Raw genomic sequence first — 8,559 nt, forward strand, 5'->3', positions numbered from 1 at the left:
AAAAAAAGAGCTGCACTGAATTGCCTGAAAGCAGATGTAACACTTTAAAGGGCCCTTAAGAACTTCAGCAATATAAATCTTTAAAGAAGATTATAAGGTTCTGTCCCCTCAAGTTATGCAACTAAAATTCACCTGTCGTACAAGCTGCATGCTCGAAAATAGTAAAGAATCGGTCTTAAGGAAATAGTTTTAAGCGAAAAGGTCAAGCAACGCTGTCAACTAACCAACCATACGCAATAATCTTAAAGCAGGAATAGGAATAAGTGACATAAAGAATCCAAGTTACAATACGCGCAATCCTACAAAATAAGATCAGCTATACGAATCGTGAAGGAGGCGAAAGTTGGATCTACTACGACAACCCAAAAAACACAGAAAATCGGGGCTATGTATCACCCCGGTAAAACCGAATATTCAATCAGCTTGCATAGTAGACCACAATGTGCCAAGTGTTTCAACCAAATTTCAATGCCTAAACCCATCAAGCATACTTTGGAGCTATTTCGGTGGGATGTGGAAGGCTAAGATAAGACTTCAATAAAAAAAAAAACTAATTTTTTCTCGGCAACAACCCCCAGATTTCAACTACAGTTGGTACATTGTGCCAAAGTGAACACCTCTCTGTGAAATCTTTCAGAGTTTTTGCCAAATTAAAAAATTCCAAAGAGAGCAAGTAAACCACTATTTTCGACCAAATCATTGTAAAATTCCAATTCCTGAGGCTAAAGAGCGCCGGACAACTGCTGATAAAGTATTTACCATTGTCTTCATCCTCCAGACAAGACCTGCACAAAAGATTGGAAAACGTCGCTTATAGTTAATACTACTACTGAAAATTTGTATTTATTTTGGTAAGGACGAACTTAGACTGGGTATAAACCCATGTGCTATTTTATTGATGTTGCAGACAAACCAGAAGACGCGTAAGCAGAAGTTTTGAAGCCTGCGTAGAAAATTCCGCAACCAGCATTTTCCCTTATAAATAGGCCCTTGCCCTCAGATACTTAAAAAGACAACTTTGTTGTAAAAACTAACGTTATTGTTGTATTTAAATTCATCAACAAAAACAGTTTTAGAAAGAGTCTTTAGTGCTTTAGTGCAGCTTGGCTATCACTGCAAAAGCAAACTCTTTTGTCCACTCACCTTTACTCAATGATTTGGTTTTGGGTTTGGGTCTTAAACCACTTGTCAGTCAGTGGCGGATCCGCGGGGGTGTTTTAACATCAATTCTTCTTCGGCTAGTGAAAAGAGCCGCACTATGTAATTTTTGAGGATTGAACAAGACATCTTAAAAAGAAAATATTTAATAACAAACATTACAAAAGCTCCATCAACTAAACGAAGCTTTTGCTTAACAAACTTTAAAAGCTCAAGCTCAAATCAACAATTTTGAGAAGATAACTTAATTTCCCAATAAATATTCAGAAATATAAAACAAGTTCACTCCGAAAATTCGCCTGCAGTAAAATTAAATAATTGCATTTACTTGCATTACTTGCAAAACATAACAACAACAATAGCACCAGCAACGGCAAAAGCGTTGTGTCCACTTTAATCTCGTTTGCACAGCTAATTAAATTGCCAAAAGCGGCAAACAGAAGTCACTGACTGGCTGACTCGGTGGTTAGGTGGAGCAACAGCAGTAGGAGGTACACTCCTATGCACTGGAATAGGCACAATGCCCTTTCGCTTTTTTTCTAGAATATTTTTCTTTTATTTACTTTACATTATCACAAGCTTTTATTTTTATCTTACTCTGTATGGATGTATCTATGTATGTATGTATGTTTGTTTGGGGCAGATCTTGCAATGAATTTTTTACCAACTTTTCAATGACCTAGAGACTTGAAAATTCACAGTTGGCTCAGAACTCGATGACACTACGAAATATAAGTTAATCCGATAGGTGGCAGAGGAGTCGAGATATTTAAAAAGCCCGTATTTATAGTCCAATTTGGTTCATATTTAGAACGTATATTAACTACATGAAAAGGAATAAATTTACTAAAAAAAAATTGTCCGATAGGTGGCGCACGAGTCGATATATTTGGTAAACCAATATTTATGTTCCGATTTCGTTCATATTTAAAAAGCTCGCTTTGAAAATATTTATTTTTTCGATTAACTTATTTTTCAATTCAAATACAATTCATTCTTTAACCAAAGCCATATAAATGCACATTTTAAACTTTGCAAAAAATTAGAAAAAAAATCGTCATATTTTCATCAAAATTCCAAACTTTTTCCTCAGACGCTCTTCCGCAACTTTTCCCATATAAAAAATGGGAGCATGCCTTTGCAATTTTTATGACTTTTTATTCTCTACAAAGTTGTTCCTATTCAAGTGTGTTGGAGTGTATGTATGTATGGATGTGTGTGGCCATAGTTTAGTAGCGCTGTGGCCCGCTGGTGGGTGTAGCTACATTTTTACCGTTACGATAATGATATCGTTTGGCTTGTGCGCTACTTTGTATGTCTACCTGACCGTGTAGGTGTTTGTTTTTAAAATAGGAAATAGTTTGCTGTCTGCAACGCCTAGAAAGGTTTTTATTTAATAATTTATTTAAAAAAATGCAAAACGCAGTGTTGAGACTAAAGGCTATGGGGTAAGACAACAGGCGAATATGTATTGTGGAGTATTAAAAAACATAGCTAAGTTCGATTGTGCTTTCGAAAAGCATTTGCGCATGCGCGAAATCATTGCTTTCAAAAGTTGGAGAGGGCAGTAGCGACAGTGGTGGAGCAGAAAGAGAATGACAAGCAATAGTTTTAGTTAAAGTTTCTAGCTTAAGGGTGCTGCTGTCGTTGTTGTTGCTTGCGTTTTAAAATAGCACTGCTTTTATTGTAGCGCGAGCGCTCACCGTTGTTGTTGTTACTGTTTTTCTGCACTATTGCCTGCTGGCGCGCATATGAATGCGATTAAATATGCGATTAAGCGCGCGGTGGCTTTGGAATGCGGGCCACTTTGCGGCGCTGCACTGGAATAGGTGAGGCCGCTGCTGCTGCCACCGCCGAAAAATGCATAATAAAATAAAATGGTAGAAATAGCAAAAGCAACAGCAAGCAAACTTTAGTAACACCTAAGCTAGGCACTGTTGTTGTTGTTCTTGTTGTTGCATGATGACTACGCGCTGATAAATTGGCCAATTCGCCATAAAGTGGCAATTAATCAATTGAAATTATCAGCTACGGTAGCACTGGCTGCGGGCTGCTGCTGGCTGGCCGGCTGGCCGCCCGAATGTTATGCGCGATCTAGCTGCTGACCAAGCGCCTGGCTCTCTACTAGATTGCTTAGGTCTTAAGCGCTCACCAGCGCTGGTGTAATGGTAAAAGCGTGTAGCGTGGTTACCGCTTGGGCGATTTGACTACGCCTCGCTATAGCAATTGTCTTTTGTTCGGACGTTGTTGTAGTTGCATTCTTTTCGTTTTGTTGTTTTTGTTTTTCATTTACTATTTCGGCCGTTCAATCGCGCTATTGGTGTTGTGTGTCCGTCTGCCTAGCGACAGCTATTACACGCCTTTTTATTGTAGTAATGTTTTGTTGTACAACATTTCACGGAAAATATGAAATATTTATAAATTACAAATCAGCTAAGCGAATGACGCCTATCTACAATGTTAACTGTTCCTAATAATAATAACAGTTTGACGCTTACACTTTTGCCAAGTATTTGGCCAAACTTTTTTCCAGTTTGTGCTGTGTGTCTTCGTGTTGTTACGCAAATGGAGGGATCTACAGTTTTACGCCGCCTCCGAAAGGCAAATGGATTTTATGCGAAGCTTTTTGATGGCAGAAATACATATACCCGGAGGTTTGCCATTGCTTGCCGGGGGCGACAGCTTTCAGAAAACAACTTTTTGTAATTTAGATGTTGCTCGGACTGGTGATCGAACCCAGCTCCTACGGAGTGCTTGTACGCAGCTCTAACCACTCAACCACAGTGGCTGTTGACTGTTCGTACGAGCAATAATTTGTGGAAAGTATTTGCCAACTGCCATTTTTGCTGCTAAGGATGTAACGCCTTGACGTGCGTGGAGGAAGCGAGACCGTCTAGTGCTGGTCATTGTGCAGGCAGTGCGCAGTCGCCATGCTACTTAACTTTCATTGTGCCTTTGTGTCGCGTTAATAATGCTAGCGATTTTAAGTTTTATAACAACCCAGCAGACAAACTTACGAGCTCTGAACTTGCTTACTACTTATTTACTAAGCAGCTTAACTGGTACGTCAACTGTCTTTCTGTAATGTTGGCTGGTGGGTTTTTGCGCTATATGTACGACTTTTCTTAAATACGGCCTTGAATTTATATTGTGTATGTAACAGACTTTCAGATTTTTTGAGCAGTGTGACTAAGGAATTCAGGTGTTCATGGAAATTCAACAATTGAAAGCACATTTATATCTGTCGCTGTAGCTGAGTGCGCAAAGATGCTTGCCACCTTTTGTTGAAGAGAAGGTCAGGGTTCGAGTTCCATTGCAGGCAAAACATGCAAATTAAATATTTTTTTTTTTGTTTTTATCTTGTTTATTCACTTCACGGATGCTTTTTCAGAATGAACGCGGTCATTTTAATATGCGCATAATTGAATTGAATATTTACCAACTTTCGTTGACGGTTATATGCAGTAAGACCAATTACGTTTCTGATTGATTTTAATATTTTTTTCCCTCAGTGGCTTCGAAAATGGCTTCTTTTCTAAATTTAATCTTGTTTTAAAGTCTAGTCTCCATAATTGATGTGATAGTTTTTGGACTAAAACTTTGTCGGGATATTTCGGATTTTGTTTGCTGGGTAACTTTAACCACGACTTTGCATACATACCTACTGGCAACATTTTTGGAGCCGCATGTGCGGTTGGATTTTCCTCCCATTTATTAAATAAATTTGAAAGGCACAGTGTAAAGATTTCGAATTGAATTTTTCTGAATTTTTAAGACACAATTCTGCCAAACATTTCCTTTCATTATTTTGTTTTGAAGTCATTGAATCGACCTTGCAAACAAGGCTGGCATACATAAATGACATAACTTTTCGTGTGGTTTTTATTCGTAAAAAAGGCAGCGCTAGTCAGATAGATAGCCGAGAATAAAGGTTAAAATTTGGATTTTAAAGCACTTTTGAACATAAAAAGCTCTTGAAAGATATCGAATAAATATGGAAGTTACAAAAAAACCTTAAAGACCTGTGAATTGGACCAAAAATAGCAAAATATATTACAAAAATTTAAGAAAAAAAACGAAAATTCACGGAATGAAAATAACGAATAAAGCACAAAAAATCCTCAAAGGTACCGAAAACTTCCGATAAATCCCCATATCATACAAAAAATGATAATGCTCAAAAAGCCCTAAAAAATTCCGAAGTGCCCCAAATATAGTACGAAAAGTCACGAGAAACCCTGAAGAGATAAAAAAAAATACTCAAAAACTAATTCTGAAAAACAAATCAAGAGAAGCCCCAAAAAGTCCCGAAGGTCCCTGAAATAATTCCGAAAAGTCCCGAATATAAGAAGAAACACTTCAAAAGTCCGGAAAGTCCCAACAAAAACAAAAAACATTAGGAAAATCTCTTAAAAACTCTAAAAGTTTCGAAAATTCCGATAGGCTAAGAATCGTGTCATTTGTTTGCCTAAAGATCGAAAATCTAAAAATACTGGCTATTTTTGGCCAAAAAATACCAGAAAAATATTGCTCTGAAAAATAGAAAGTATGACTAAAATATTGTGGTACTTGAATGGCTACTTAGATGAACTGGCTTGCGCTAGAAAAAGATGAAACCTCTTCAACAGTAGGAATTTCTCCAAATATTCTTTAATAGTAAAAAAAGTAATCTATGCCCAAAATTTAAGTAATTTCATAAAAATTTTGCTCGAAATTGATGCTGTCGTTTGAAAATAAGCACACATTTATACTTCTGCGCTTAAAGAAATAATACTTTGCTTTTTGCTAACTCGCAACACAATTAGAAAACTCATAATTTGAGTCGCTTCACTGTGCAAAACGCTTTGGCATTTTTTGGTATTGTATTTTTGTAATCTAACTTGGTGGAGCTAACGCACTTACATCTATACTGTTTTTGTTTTTGTAATCGATTTACATTGGCAATTTAATACGAATTTTACGCTGCAAACAAAATAATCTGCTCTACTCTAATGGCTTTGGCTTCTTGTAGTCAACATTGCCGCACAAGTTCGTTGCTTAAGTCTTTGGATTTCCCCCCTTAAAATATCGAACTCCAGTATTTGTGGTTTCTGTTGTTGTTATTTTTTTTTTGCGGTTTAAGCTTATTAGAAGCATTTTTTGGTATACTTAACGGTCGTATACTATGAAAGTAAGCGGATTTAGTATTATTATCCATAAATTGATTTGGGGCAAATTTGCTATGGTTATTATTTTGATGAATTTTTACTAAATAAATTTGAGTGCTGTAATTATTTTTCGGATTTAGTATTAAATTGATATTGTTTCAGTTACATGCAATGGATTTATGGGAATTTCGTGCATAAAAAAGAGGAATCAATATTTTAAGAAATTTAATAGCTTTACTTTTTCGACAATTGGCTGGCAGTAGTCAAGATAGTTTAAAAGATTTTGTTTATTCTGGCACGAAAGTCTTACAAAACAGCTGTCTTGCCAATTTTCTTGGTGAAAAGCTGTTTTGACAGAAATCACTTGTATATCATTCTGCTCGCACTGGCCCAAAAGTTGCAATAGTCGAGTGAGCAGAGCACTGGTGTGCCATTTTATATAATTTTGTTTCATTTAATTTTTAGATTTTACAAGTTTTTATTGTTTAAATTTTTTTATTTTATTGTTTAAAAATATTTTTTTTTCGTTTAATTTATTCGAACTTATTTTAGTTTTTCTTTTTTTAATACAAAAATATTTTTTTTGTGAATTTGTGGAAAATTTTTGCATTACTATTTTTTTCATTTAATTTTCTTTTAGTTTTTCAATTTTTTTGTTTTAAAAAGAAAAAAAATATATATTTGTTAATTTCATCTATTCTGTAGAAACCTTTTAACATTTTTAATCGATTTTGATTTTATTGTTTTCAAAAGATATCATTTTTTTTTTAATAATTTGATTTCTTGAAGCCTATAATTTTCATTCGTTTTCTAATTAAATTCTGTTCTTTTAATTAAAAATTCTTTAATGAAATTTTTTTCTTTTTGCTTCTAGATTTTTTGTTTAATTTTCTTAAATTTTTTGTTGTAATACTAAAATAAGGGAACTATTTTTTTTATTTCATTAAATTTTTTTAACTAATTTTATTTCTTCTATTTATTTTTTAATAAGTTTTGATTTCGTTTTTGATATTAATTTGTTTTAGTTTTTAGCTTATATTATTAAAAAAAAACTAGTTTTTTGAATTTCATTAAATTTATAGAAAAAAAAGATTTTGTAAATTGAAAGATAGTTGCCAGAATTGTCCTGTTTATTATTCATATGTATGTCTTCTTACAAAATGGCAAATACGACTCAAATGTATCTCGAAGTTCTTTTTTATTTTAGGTAAAAAACTGCTTATCGACATTTGCTTTTGGACATTTATGAAAAGCTAAGTCAAAATTTAATTGGATGGTTGATATTGAAAAATATCGAAGGGGCGTAAAAAATCCCGATAAAGTCCAGAAAAATCACGAAAAAATATCGAAAGTTTTCCAAAGTTAAACTCCTATTTTATATGAATTAATAATTCAATTGATTTCACCTTTTTCTTTTTTAATATAAAAACCTCTACACGCATCCCCATGACCGAAGCTTATATCTCGTTCAGCTTCAGCGGAGATGCTTTCTGATTTTGATAAATTAAGCTTATGCTCTTCATTTGCCATTTGAAAGATCGCATCCGCTTTAGCTACGCGCTGGCGCAACACTACTAACCAATACCGCTTAACGCGGCTAATGTTTTAAAAGCAAACAAAGTTTACTGCTGCAGCGGCAAAAGCAGCTGCTAAATCCATTTGATTGCCACACAAGTGTAGTAGTGAAGACTAACTAATTTCAAAAGATAAAGCAAACAACGAAAAGAATAGTAATATTAATAGCACGATTAATAAAGACCGCCGCAAGACCGCAGACAGCCAAAACAGCGAGCGTAAATGAAGCACAACAACAACAACAGCCAAGTGCGTGCATCCAATCGACGACAGGTGCATTTAATGAGAGTGATTTTTAGTGCGTTGCAAATAAACGCAAAGCTTCCGTTCCACTATAGCGGCTTTATGTATATAGTGGCGGCAACCAACAACTGATTGCCCAGCGGCAAGTTAAAGGCCCACCGATTGCTTAGTCAATCTATCACGCAGCACAGTAGCCTATGCTGGAGCACATATGTATGTATGTATATGCTATACAGACGAAACATACGCATGCATGCATTATAGCGCAAATCGTTAAATTCGTAGTAAATCCTTTCCTTTGAATGTGTTCATTGCTGCAATGGACACTGGCGGTTGATCTATAAAACAAAAAAAAAAAAACTGAATTAAAAAGGTTGCCAACCCTTAAAATAGGGAAGTTTTTGCTGAGAGTTAGAACTGGTTTATGATTTATTCA

The 8,559-nt window shown here is 35.0% G+C and overlaps 1 protein-coding gene across 2 annotated transcripts in view; it reads left to right on the forward strand.

The window, feature by feature from the left end:
* Nucleotides 1–8,559, forward strand: part of LOC118742968 (protein grainyhead) — a 305,196-nt gene that overhangs the window by 97,091 nt on the left and 199,546 nt on the right. The window lies entirely within an intron of this gene.

The sequence above is a fragment of the Rhagoletis pomonella genome, unplaced genomic scaffold, assembly GCF_013731165.1.
Source record: "Rhagoletis pomonella isolate Grant_MI unplaced genomic scaffold, Rhpom_1.0 Rhpom_scaffold_00007, whole genome shotgun sequence".
NCBI lineage: Eukaryota > Metazoa > Arthropoda > Insecta > Diptera > Tephritidae > Rhagoletis > Rhagoletis pomonella.